This window comes from Phyllobates terribilis, unplaced genomic scaffold (genome assembly GCF_046119375.1).
Source record: "Phyllobates terribilis strain yellow unplaced genomic scaffold, ASM4611937v1 Scaffold_11__3_contigs__length_659146591, whole genome shotgun sequence".
Taxonomy (NCBI): Eukaryota; Metazoa; Chordata; class Amphibia; order Anura; family Dendrobatidae; genus Phyllobates; species Phyllobates terribilis.
In genome coordinates, this window is record NW_027362771.1 from 624,262,404 (window position 1) to 624,276,308 (window position 13,905).

General features: G+C 53.2%; 1 protein-coding gene across 1 annotated transcript in view; it reads left to right on the forward strand.

The window, feature by feature from the left end:
* LOC141167149 (uncharacterized) overlaps positions 1–13,905 on the forward strand; it is a 1,037,600-nt gene that overhangs the window by 618,658 nt on the left and 405,037 nt on the right. The window lies entirely within an intron of this gene.

Consider the following 13,905-nt stretch of genomic DNA (forward strand, 5'->3'; position numbering starts at 1 on the left):
TCACCGCGCATGCGCTGATGTCAATGAGTTGAACTGAGTTCATGTGACATGAACCCCTCTCAGCTTATTGTCGGCAGTGTGAGTAACTGAGGAGCGTAAGCATGGTTGTGCTCCTCAGTGTCTCTGCAGGATTGCAGCCTGGATGGTTGCGTCCAGCTACAATCCAGCCTGCCATCTAGATGTAGCAGAGCTGGAGCCGTCTCGGGACACATGGATTCTGTTCTTTACGTCGTAAAGGTGAAGATGAGGTTGGTTTATTATTTTATTTTTATTGCAGGTGACGTTGGCTTCAGCTGGAATGGGCGTGATGGTAAGTATGGTTTAATTTAGAATATTAAAGGAGTCTGTGTCTTTATTTCAAATAAAATATTTTATACACGATGTGGGTGTTTTTATTTCACCTTCACTATGGGGTTAATAATGGGGGTGTCTTATAGATGCCTCTCCATTGCTAACGTGGGCTTGATGTCAGCTGGCATTATAACCCCACTGCCACGGCAACAGGGCAGTGCGCACAGCGAGCCTAAGTTCCAGAATTGGCGCATTCCTATGGATGCGCCATTTCTAGGGCGGCTGAGGGCTCGTGTTTGTAGTCTGCGAGGGGGCCAATATTCATGGCCCTCTTCCTAGGCTATTAATATTAGCCCCAGCTGTCCGCTTCCCTCTGCTGGTTAATAAAATTACAGGGGACCCCACGCCATTTTTTTGGGGGCCCCCCATTTTAATAACCAGTAAACGCTAAGTATACAGCTGGGGGTTGATATTAGTAGCCTGGGAAGCTCTGTGGGTATTACCCCCTTCCCAGGCTAAAAACATCTGCCTCAGCTGTCCGCTTCCCTCTGCTGGTTAATAAAATTAAGGGGGACCCCACGCCATTTTTTTGGGGCCCCCCATTTTAACAACCAGTAAAGGCTAAGTATACAGCGGGGGGTTGATATTAGTAGCCTGGGAAGCTCTGTGGGTATTACCCCCTTCCCAGGCTAAAAACATCTGCCCCTGCTGTCCGCTTCCCTCTGCTGGTTAATAAAATTAAGGGGGACCCCACGCCATTTTTTTGGGGGCCCCCCATTTTAATAACCAGTAAAGGCTAAGTATACAGCTGGGGGTTGATATTAGTAGCTTTCGAAGCTCTGTGGGTATTATCCCCTTCCCAGGCTAAAAACATCAGCCCCAGTTTTCCGCTTTCCCTCCGCTGGTTAATAAAATTACGGGGGACCCCATGCCATTTTTTTTTCAGAAATTTACTCCTTTATTAATAAATTACATGAACAGTAAGGTACACACACATGCAAAGCACAGATTATATATATCACATATTTATATCTATCTGTATATCTTTCTATTATCTATCTATCTGTATGTCTATCTATTATTTATCTAACTGAATATCTATTTATCTATATATCTATTATCTATTTATCTATTCATATATCTATCTGTCTATCTATCTATTCACTATCTATCTATCTATCCATATATCTATGAATTATCTATTTATCTATCCATACATCTATCTATCTATCAAGCTATCCATATAACTATCTATCCATATATCTATTATCTATGTTTCTGTGTTTATCTATCTATCCATATATCTATTATGTATCTATCTATTTATCCATATATCTATTTTCTATCTATCCATCCATATATCTATCTATCCATATATCTATCTATTATCTATCTGTCTATTGGTAGATGGATAGATAGTTATATAGATAGATAGGTAATAGATAAATAGATAATAGATAGACAGACTGCTAGATAGATAATAGATTAATAGATAGATAAATAATAGATAGATACATAGTTTATGTTATGCACACGCCCGGACTGACAGGCCTGTGCGTGATTAGTGATCCCACTGTGCCATGAACCGGAGAGTGCCTGGAGGGGCGTAACTAAGTATCAACCCGATCCGACCAGGGTCGCACGATGGCTACGACGCCAGTGCACCAGGGAGGAACTGAGCAGAGGGACCAGGTGCTGCTCCAGGTCAGATCCCGGACACGGCTATTGACCCACACCGGGGAATACAGGAACTGACAGGATAGGCTGGCACACTGACAGGCGGGTGTAGGCAGGCTCGACTGGTATGCAGACAGGTGGGTTCTGGCAAGCACGGCTGGAGTACAGACAGGGAGACACTAGCAGGTTGGAGCGCAGGCTGGATAGGGTCCAGTACAGACTGGGACCCAGGAACAGAACCGCAGATGCGGTAGACAAGTAGAGCAGAGAGAAACTGCTGGAGCGGTGGGCAAGACAGAGCAGAGGGATACCGCCGGAGAGGTGAGTAAGCAGAGCAGGGCGAAACCGCAGGTGCGGTGGTCAGGGCAGAGCAGAGCGAAACCGCCGGAGCGGTGAGCAAGGCAGAGCGGAGAGGAACCACCAGAGTGGTGAGCAAGGCAGAGCGGGCAGGAACCGCCGGAGCGGTGAGTTAGGCAGAGCAGAGAGAAACCGCCGGAGCGGTGAGCAAGGCAGAGCGGAGAGGAACCACCAGAGTGGTGAGCAAGGCAGAGCGGGCAGGAACCGCCGGAGCGGTGAGTTAGGCAGAGCAGAGAGAAACCGCCGGAGCGGTGAGCAAGGCAGAGCGGGCAGGAACCGCCGGAGCGGTGAGTAAGGCAGAGCAGAGAGAAACCGCCGGAGCGGTGAGCAAGGCAGAGCAGGAAGGAACCGCCGGAGCGGTGAGCAAGGCAGAGCGGGCAGGAACCGCCGGAGCAGTGAGCAAGGCAGAGCAGAGAGAAACCGCCGGCGCGGTGAGCAAGGCAGAGCAGGCAGGAACCGCCGGAGCGGTGAGTAAGGCAGAGCAGAGAGAAACCGCTGGAGCAGTGAGCAAGGCAGAGCGGGCAGAAACTGCCGGAGTGGTGAACAAGGCAGAGAGGGCAGGAACCGCCGAAGCGGTGAACAAGGCAGAGCAGAGATAAACCGCCGGAGTGGTGAGCAAGGCAGAGCAGGAGGGAAACCGCCAGAGCGGTGAGCAAAGGCAGAGCAGAGGGAAGCCGCCGGAGTGGTGAGCAAAGCCAGAGCAAAGGGAAACCGCCGGAGCGGTGAGCAATGGCAGAGCAAAGGGGACATGGCTCTGTTCGCACGGAACAGACTGGAAGGGAAAGGCAGAACCAGATACACACAAGGTACTTGCAATGAAGTAGCGAGTGGACTCTAAACTCACAAACGGAAGTACAGCGACAACGAGTAGGAGTTAGGTGCAGGTTCAGACTCTGCAGAAAAAGGGAAGATACGGACATAGAGAAAAACAGGTAACAGACTAGGAGAGTGTCCAGACAGGAACTGAGTGTTCAAACAGGAACTGACACTGCAGCGAGTTACAGGAGTGAGTCTGGGTATGCGCCCCCAGAATGGCAGACAAACAGGCTAGGAGAGTGTTCAGACAGGAACTGAGTGTTCAGACAGGAACTGACACTGCAGCGAGATACAGGAGCGAGTCTGGGTATGCGGCCCCCAGAATGGCGGACAAACAGGCTAGGAGAATGTTCAGACAGGAACTGAGTGTTCAGACAGGAACTGACATTGCAGCGAGATACAGGAGCGAGTCTGGGTATACGGCCCCCAGAATGGCGGACAAACAGGCTAGAAGACACAGATAACAGGTCTGGGTATGCAGCCCCCAGAAGGCGGGACGAACAGGCTAGGAGCATGTTCAGACAGGCCTGGGAACCAGCCTCCAGGAAGGCGGACAGGCAGGAAAAACAGAACGGGACCTGGCTTGTCAGAGGCAAGGAGCCCTCTGAGGGTAAGAGTTGCTCAGCCCCAGCTTCAAGGTGGAGCTGGTTTAAATATCAAGTGACAGACAGCAATACGCTGGGGACGCATTAGGGGTGTGCCCACAGCAGCTACAAGAAACAGGAAGTAACCGGGCCGCCGCCATAAGCAGTCAGAACAGAGACAAGCAGACAGCATGAATAGAAGCCAGGCTAGCAGACTGGACTGAAGATCAAGTTTGCGATCTTGCATAGTGGGAGATGGTGCACTATGCAAGCCCGCCACCAGGTATGTTACAGTTTACAGGGGGACCCCAGAAAAAAATTGACATAGGGCTCCCCTATAAAATCTAATCAGTAAAGGCTAAACAGACAGCTGTGGGCTGATATTAGTAGCCAGGGAAGGGGCCATGGATACTAGCCCCCTCCGAACCTAATAATATCAGCTCTCAGTTGCCCCAGAAAGGGCGCATCCATAAGATACGCCAAATCTGGTACTTGGCCTCCGCTCTTCCCACAGCCATGTAGCGGTGGCGAGTGGGATAATAGGGTTGGCGTTCATGACAGCCTTGTATTGGCGGCTGACATGAAGTCCAGATTAGTAATGGAGAGGCGTCTATAAGCCCTCATTACTAATTCTATAGTAAAATTGGAGAAATAAATACACGGCCAGAAAAAAGCGCACACAATTTTATTTGATTCTTAATTAACAAAAAAAAACAACATATCCCTCACCGGTCTGAAGCGATGACACTCCAGATTGTCCCATGGTGATTTGGGTCACCTCTAGAACAGTCACTAATGTGACTGTATAGAGGACAGCAGGCTATACAGTGACACAGGAATGTAATCACTCCAGGGTCAGTGCACCGGCTGAGAGGTCACACGAGTTCATCAGCTGATGAACTCGTGTGACCTCACAGCACTACTGCCGAAATTCCCACGCAGCAGTATAGCCGTAAGTGAGGTCACACGAGTTCATGATGACCTCACTCCCTGCAGCTTATCCTGTACACTGACTTGAGCGATCGCGCTCCGGTCAGTGTATCGTGGCTGCTGAATAGAGTAGTCACATTTCCTGATGTGGCCGTTCTATTCATGAGATCGACATGGTACCTGTTTGGACTACGGCAGACAGGTGAGGATGAGGTTGGTTTATTATTTTATCTTTATTACAGAAGACAATGGCTTCGGGGATCAGGTGTAAGTTGAGTATATGGTGTTTTTTTATTTTTTTGCAGGGGAGGAGAACATGGGGGATAAGGTGAATATAATGTGTTTTTTTTTATTTGAATATTCTTTTATTAATTTTAACATTTTTTTTTTACTTTCAGCACAGACGCCGGCGGATGAGAGACTACTGCTCCCATCTAGCGGCGCTGGCTGATGGTGGTAGTAGTACCATCAGCCGGCGCCTATGACCCGCGGTAAGCTTTTAACCGCTGGTCACTGTCACATCTGTGGGATCATGCTGACACCTGTCAGCATGATGCCACAGCGCTCTGACCGCGGTAATGCTATTACCGCAGATCAGAGCCTGTGTTTCCTGCGCTGTCACGCAGATGACAGCGCAGAAAACACCCAAACCCAGAGATCGCAGCTCTGAACCCAGGTATATACATCGTATGTCTATCTAATAGATAGACATAGATGTACTGTATATACCTGGCTTCGGTGCGGCGCTTGGCTCAGATGATTCAGAAATTTAATCAAATGAGCTTATTAAAGCGACTTGAGCACTCGAGCACCACGCAATACTCGGCACTGCTCGATACTCGATCAAGGACGACCACAATACTTGGGCGAGTACCGAGCAGTGCTGACCATGCTCGCCCATCACTAGTAAATAGTTCCTCAGACTTGCCCATCTGTGGTTCCGTACAGTCAGTTGGGCACTTGGACAGTTGTGACACGGGGGGAAGCAACGGTAATTGGGGTGCCACCTCTGTGGACTGTACTGTGTGTGATGTTGAGGTGGAGGAAGAAGAGGAGAGGCCACTGGAAGCAGCGCTTGTCATCCACTGGAGCACCAGCTCTTTCTGACCCTCATCAACAAGGCATATTTCTGTGCCTGCTACCAGGAGTAGCCTGTCCAGTAACAGAAGTTGTCAGTTGTCTTTGGATAGGACCTGTTTGTGTTGCTTCACTAGTGCTCTCACTAACATTACCACATACCCCACGTATACATTGAACACCAAGCCTATTCCCCCTTCCACCATGATCTCGCTTTTTCCCACTCATGTTGCTCAGATAGTGTGGTAGGAGCTGTAGCAACGGCGTCTCTGCCTCCTGCCCGGCAGAGACGCCGTCCCCCTAACCGCTGCGGTCCTGCTCCGGCGTCTTCCAGCCTCCCTGCTGCTGCTGCGCGCAGCTTCCCCGGCTCTGTGCTTAGGGCGCACATGCTCCCTCCCTCTTAAAGGGGCCGTGCGCGCCGTCCTAAAAAGTCCCCGGCCAATGGCCGGAGGACTTCCCCTTTAAAAGGCACCTCCTCCAATATGGAGGTGCCCGTGCAAGGTTGTTGGTTTGTGATTCTTACTTTGCTTCAGCCCCCAGGTCCTCTGCAAGGCAGTCCTGTCCGACCAGTCTGATTTTCAGTCCAGTCTGCCAGCCTGACTACTCTCCAGCCCGAGAGTCTGTCTACAGTCCAGTCTGCCAGTCTGTCTATGGGCTCTGCCTGCCTGCTTACCTGGAAGCACCTGCCAGTTACCTGCCGTACCTGCCAGCCTGCTTACCTGGAAGCACCTGCCAGTTACCTGCCGTGCCTGCCAGCCTGCTTACCTGGAAGCACCTGCCTGTTACCTGCCGTGCCTGCCAGCCTGCTTACCTGGAAGCACCTGCCAGTTACCTGCCATGCCCGCCAGCCTGCTTACCTGGAAGTGTAGCACCCTGAGGATTCGGCTGCTACAGGGGTATTACACCTCAACCCAGAGGTGTGATATTCCACTCCCGGGTAAGGATGGAGTGTGGAACTGAGCTCAGTAGGCTGCATGCACTACACACATCCCATTTCCGGGGGACAGACCAATGGTACTCCCACTAGAGAAATGTGCAGGTACGACAGTGTCTGTCCCTGGCTGGAGTGGGAGGGGGGTGGAACATCCCAGTAGTGTAGGGGCAGATAGGGGGAGCAGTCTGGGTAAAGCTAGGAGCTCATTGGGTGCTGGTCACCTGAGCTCACACATAGAGGGAGTATATAAGGTGGGAACCATCTTAGAACAGGGTCTTTTGTAGAGGTTTGGTCAGTCTGTCAGAGTTGAGTCAGACAAGCAGAGCAGCTCAGCCAGCTCCAAGGCCAAGAGAGAGAGAGAGGAGAAAGAAGGACCCAGAGGGGGAGAAGAGGGAACTCCAAGAACCCAAAATTAGACCAGAGGGTGAAGAGTTGGCACAAGGGTACCGGATCCCAAGCTGGTGGAGGGCCCTAATCCTTAGCCAGAGACCGGAGGTCGTGGGCAGGATCTGCCACGACCACCCACTAAATCCACCCGGAAGGCAAACCGTGAATAGGGTCAGGGAACCCAGAGACAAGGGTTTTACCAACAAGAGGCCCGAGGGAGCCGGACTTAGGTGGATCCCTGGTGGGGAAGGCCAGAGAGAAGGACAAGTCAGAAAGGGAGCTCAGGACCACGCTCCAGAATCACCTGGGGGTTGGCCGAGTCCAGGACCTGGTGGACGCAGCACGGCTCGGGCGGTCACTCAAGGCCGGAGTGACCAGAACAACAGCAGTAAGTAAAGACCCTGAACTGCACAGCCCGACTCTGAGTCTTATTACCACCCTCACTGCACCACCACAACCACCACCCTCTACAACTGACCCCCTGAGGCTATACCCCTCCCGTTGGGGGTTATACTACCCGAAGCTGCACACACACCACCAGCCTCAGCGGACCCTGCTGCAGCGGCGGCCGTAGTGACCGCAAATCAACGGGTGGCGTAGTCGACACTAAAGAACATCCAGTAACATCTGTAGGACTGCCACACACTGAGCTTGACACCCTGGGCACGGACCGGGTCACCGCCACTCGGAGACTACAACCCCCATCTGATCCGGCTCCGGGTATCCCCCAAACAACACTGGCCCAGGGGGCGCGTCAACTTTGGCGTAGTTGGCAGGATAACGTGCCCGCAACAACCGGGTACTGCGTGCCTGAAGAAAAGTTCACCGTTACCTCAAAAAGAAGTCTCCCGCCGGATCCGGAGGGTCCCCGCCATCGGGCCCCATCACAGGTCGTTTCCCGCCGGTTGTCCGCCATTTGCAGCTTTTTCCCGCCATCCATGGAGTTTCCCGCCACTGGGAGACGATTCCCACCATTTCCAAAGATTTCCCGCCTTGGAAGAGCGGACGCCATTATGGGCGTGCCAGAGGGTGGCAAGAGGCCACCTCCCATCGTGGGCCAGGTCGAAGAATGGCGCCAAAAGCGGAAACCGCGCCCACCAACAGAGACTGTGATGCTGGAAGTGTCCATCAGCGTGAGAGAACTGCCCCTGGAACTGACAATCACAAAGTTGCCCCGGGACCACCCTCAATGTGGGCGGAGACTGAACAAAAGAGCAAAGATGGGTGTCGCCTGGAGAAGTCTGGAGAGAGCGCACCCGGAGACAAGACGTCTGGAGAGGAGTCCAGAGAAAGCCTACCCGGAGATGGAGGGAGAGTCAGGCAGCACCGACCCAGTGGTCAGGAGCCTGCTGCAAGCAACGACCCCACTAGGCTTAGTGGAGGTCCTGGCACAGCTCCCCCGAGACCGGGAGTGTGCACAGACTGCGCTGGAGAGCCTCGCACGGAGGATGGCCCGGGTACAGCGAGAGACGTTGGCGGAGTGGAGCCGAGAGATGGCCCAGCAGACCGAAACCCGTCAGCGGAGCACGCCACCCGAGACGAGGAGACAGACCGCCTCTGAGGATGGTGCAGGAGGAGTGAAGGCCGGAGACGGCGCCAAGAAGGGAGCTGAACGGACGGAGGCAGGTAAAGGGGACGTCTCTACCCCGAGCCGGGAAACCGCGTGCCTGCCCCAGCTCCCCGTCGCAGAGCCCGAAATTCCCCCTGCCGTGCCCGTCGCTGCATCGTCACCGTGCCAGACTAGGCCTCAAGCAGAAGCCGCGGCCGCGACCCCTGTGACGTCATACGCCTCAACCCTGAGCGCGGCGAAGCAGGAAATACCATCGGCCTGGTCGCAAGGTCTAGTACCCCCGGGCGCCGCAATTCCAACAGCGCCCCCTACCTCCGCGGAGCCACCAGCCTGGTCGCAGGGCCGAGTAACCACGGGCGCCGCCGTTCTTACGGTGCCCTTTTCCTTTAGCGTGCCCCAAGCCTGGTCGCAAGGCCTGGTCAACCCGGGCGCCGCTACCACCACAGCGCCCATAACACCTAAAGTTCCGCACCTGGGCGAAGATCTATTTGCCCAGCACACGGGCCCGGATGGGCAGCCCTTTGTGTGGCCACCGGAGTTTCACCATCCCCGACTCCGGAAAGAAAGACCCCTAGATGAGCCCCTGATTCCGGTTCCGAAGCCCGTCAGGAGAACCCCGCTCCCGCTGGAAGAGGCGCAGTTCGAGTGGAACCCCACCGGAGGAGATCTCATGGGGTTCACTCAAGAAACGCGGGCAGCCACAGCAGAGCGAGTGGAGTGCTGCCGCCAGCAGTTGGCAGACTTCGAGCGATAACGGAGAGAGAGGCGGGTTCGAGAGCAGCGGCTGCAAGAACAAAGCGCAGGGCAGAAGAGCCGGACCAGGAGGAACCCCCGTGCAGCTCATGGTCCCCGTACCACCGGGACTGTGATTAAATTCAACCTGCAGCATGGGTGGGGCTTCATAAGAGACCATCACACCCCCGGCGACGTCTTTGTGACCAGAAGAGACGTGGAGTCCCATCTGCCGGAGGGACACAGAGGTCGTGACCTGTATGTAGGGGACGAGGTCACCTTCACCCGGCACAAGTGTGCCAAAGGACCCTACGCCCTCCATGTGCATCGCCTGACGGAGGAGGAGCTGCGGTGTGAGGAGGAGCAAGAGGACCCGGACGGGTCTGAAACTGAAACCAACCAACAAGAAAGAGCAGGAGGACGCCGTCGTTGAAGTACGGTAGAGAGAGACTGTATAAAGTTGCCCGTCGGGGTACCAAGAACTGTTACTAATTTAAAATATGTTCCCCGTTGGGACAAAGTGTGAACTGTTAACCCGTGTGTCCCTATTCCCATTACCTGGCCGAGGACTGAGAGCGGCCATATTCCCCTTGTATATAGTTGCGCTTCCTAAGGCGCCCCCTACCGGTTTTATAGGAAACTGTTGTTTTTCTTAAAGAGACTGTCGCACTTTACCCGGTCACAAGTTGCACCGTGACCGGAGGAACCAGAGACAGGAATGTTTACAAGAATGTTATTTATGAAAACGTTTTATTGCTGATATATATATGATGTTTTATATGTTTATATGTTGATGTTTATGAAAAATAATTGTATGTTTTGGATGTTTTTATCTTACAGCCCGAGGGCGTGCTGTGATTTACCAGGGGGGAATGTAGCACCCTGAGGATTCGGCTGCTACAGGGGTATTACACCTCAACCCAGAGGTGTGATATTCCACTCCCGGGTAAGGATGGAGTGTGGAACTGAGCTCAGTAGGCTGCATGCACTACACACATCCCATTTCCGGGGGACAGACCAATGGTACTCCCACTAGAGAAATGTGCAGGTACGACAGTGTCTGTCCCTGGCTGGAGTGGGAGGGGGGTGGAACATCCCAGTAGTGTAGGGGCAGATAGGGGGAGCAGTCTGGGTAAAGCTAGGAGCTCATTGGGTGCTGGTCACCTGAGCTCACACATAGAGGGAGTATATAAGGTGGGAACCATCTTAGAACAGGGTCTTTTGTAGAGGTTTGGTCAGTCTGTCAGAGTTGAGTCAGACAAGCAGAGCAGCTCAGCCAGCTCCAAGGCCAAGAGAGAGAGAGAGGAGAAAGAAGGACCCAGAGGGGGAGAAGAGGGAACTCCAAGAACCCAAAATTAGACCAGAGGGTAAAGAGTTGGCACAAGGGTACCGGATCCCAAGCTGGTGGAGGGCCCTAATCCTTAGCCAGAGACCGGAGGTCGTGGGCAGGATCTGCCACGACCACCCACTAAATCCACCCGGAAGGCAAACCGTGAATAGGGTCCGGGAACCCAGAGACAAGGGTTTTACCAACAAGAGGCCCGAGGGAGCCGGACTTAGGTGGATCCCTGGTGGGGAAGGCCAGAGAGAAGGACAAGTCAGAAAGGGAGCTCAGGACCACGCTCCAGAATCACCTGGGGGTTGGCCGAGTCCAGGACCTGGTGGACGCAGCACGGCTCGGGCGGTCACTCAAGGCCGGAGTGACCAGAACAACAGCAGTAAGTAAAGACCCTGAACTGCACAGCCCGACTCTGAGTCTTATTACCACCCTCACTGCACCACCACAACCACCACCCTCTACAACTGACCCCCTGAGGCTATACCCCTCCCGTTGGGGGTTATACTACCCGAAGCTGCACACACACCACCAGCCTCAGCGGACCCTGCTGCAGCGGCGGCCGCAGTGACCGCAAATCAACGGGTGGCGTAGTCGACACTAAAGAACATCCAGTAACATCTGTAGGACTGCCACACACTGAGCTTGACACCCTGGGCACGGACCGGGTCACCGCCACTCGGAGACTACAACCCCCATCTGATCCGGCTCCGGGTATCCCCCAAACAACACTGGCCCAGGGGGCGCGTCAGAAGCACCTGCCTGTTACCTGCTGTGCCTGCCAGCACGCCTACCTGGAAGCACCTGCCTGTTACCTGCCGTGACTGCCAGCCCGCTTACCTGGAAGCACCTGCTTGTTACCTGTCGTGCCCGCCTGCCCGCTTACCTGGAAGCCCCAGCCAGCTACCTGTTGTGCTGCCAGCTTGCCTACCCGGAACACTCGCCTGACTATCTGCCTAATCAGCCTGCTTGTCTACCCGGACCACCCGTCAGCCTGCCAGCCGAAGCTCATCTGCTGTACCGGTCAGTCCCTGCCTTCTGACCCGTGGGAGTCACCTGCTCTCATACAAGGTTGGTCCCAGAGTGGCACGTTTTCCCTCTGCTCGGTTCCTCCCTGATTCACGGAGTCGACTGAGCCACCGTGCGACCTTGGTTGGACCGAGTTGATACTTAGTCACACCCCTCTGGCCCCTCCTTGCACCGCAACTCGGAGGTTCCACCACCCGGATCCGTAACACACACAAGACACTAGCTACCTAAACTATCTGACTTAGAAGCAACCGCCTAGATAACTATCACAAGCCCTTGTGTCTGGACATTGTGGATGATTCCTGCGTCCTGATTGGCTAGCCGCAATTTGCACACATATTGACCTCTCCCCACCCCCTCCCCTCATCAAACACGTCCCCCCGCTCATCATACAGCTCCACTATCCTAGCCAAAGTGCTGAAAATACTGTAGTGAAAATGCAATCATTTCCCGCACTTTTACTAATTTTTGCCAATTTTAAGTAAAAACGCTCGGGGGTCCGATCACGAATCCGAATGTGTAACGTTCGTGCCGAATTTGAAATTGATGAACGTTTTTCGAACATGGTCGCTCATCTCTAGTCTTGACCAACTGGAGGTCCAAACTGCTTAAGTCCATGACTATTTCTTACAATGGGTCCCTATGGTGGATGGATACCTAGATATCTATTCTGATGGTGACCATTGTTGGGTGCATATCTGTGAACGTATATGCCCAACAGCGGGCACAAACACTGTGTATTCAACCAAAAACATAAACTAGAGAATCAGCAGTATTGGCACCTTCCTTAACATGACTAGTGATGCCGCCTCCGGGCTACCGCATCTCTTCAGAATCACAAGCCCTTGACTTCTTCCTGAGACCTCACCATGTACTCATACTCTACCTGGATCCACAAGTTCCTAGCTTACATCAGCTTCCTCACAGCAGCCATTCCAGACTGTTGTCAGTGCTTCGCTATAGCTATGGTATCTTTTTTTAGTGTCTGGAGTTGAAAGAGGAGCCTGGAGAAGACAGAATGGTATGGAGAAGACAGGAAAGTTTGGAGGGGACAATAGAGTCTGGAGAGGACAGAAGGGTTTGGAGGGGACAGAAGGGTTTGGAGAGGACAGAAGGGTTTGGAGGGGACAGAAGGGTTTGGTGGGGACAGAAGGGTTTGGCGGGGACAGGAGAGTTTGTAAGGGACAGAGGAGTCTGCAGAAAGACAAAGAAGTGTGGAGGAGGACAGAGGAGAACTCTTAAGGGGACAGAGATGTCTGTACAGGACAAAAGAGTTTGGAAGGGAAGAGTCCAGAGGGAACATAGAAGTTTGGAGAGAGGACAGAAGAGTCTGGAGGTGACAAGAGTCTACAGAAGGACGAAGGAATCTGAAGGGGACAGAAGAAGTCTGGAGGGGATAGAGGAGTTTGGGGGAGACAGAGAAGTCTGGAGGGGATAGAGGAGTTTGGGAGAGACAGAGAAGTCTGGAGGGGATAGAGGAGTTTGGGGGAAACAGAGAAGTCTGGAGGGGATAGAGGAGTTTGGGGGAGACAGAGAAGTCTGGAGGGGACAAGCAAGTATGAAGGGGAGAGAGAAGTCTGCAGAAAGACAAAGGAGTCTGGAGGGGACAGAGGAGAAGTCTTAAGGGGACAGAGATGTCTGTACAGGACAAAAGAGTTTGGAAGGGAAGAGTTCAGAGGGAACATAGAAGTTTGGAGAGATTACATAGGAGTCTAGAGGTGACAGAAGAGTCTACACAAGGAAAATGGAGTCTGGAGGGGACAAAAGTAGTCTGGAGAGAACAGAGCAGTCTGGAAGGGACATTGGAAGTCTAGAAGGCATATGGGGTGTCTGGATAGAAAAGCGGAGTCTTGAGAGGATAGGTAAGTCTGTAGAAGGACAAAGAAGTGTAGAGGAGACAAAGGAGATTGGCGGGGATAAAGGAGTCTGGAGGGAACAGAGCAGTCTGGAGGGGATATAGGAGTCTGGAGGGGACATGGAGTGTGTGGGGGGAAAAGAGGAGTCGTGAGAAGACACCGGAGTCTGCAGAAGAATAGAGGAGTCTGGAGGGGACAAAAGAGACTGGAGGGGACAAAGGAGTCTGGAGGGGACATGGGGTGTGTGGGGGGAAAAGAGGAGTCGTGAGAAGACACCGGAGTCTGCAGAGGAACAGAAGAGTCTGGAGGGGACAGAGGAGTCTGGAGGG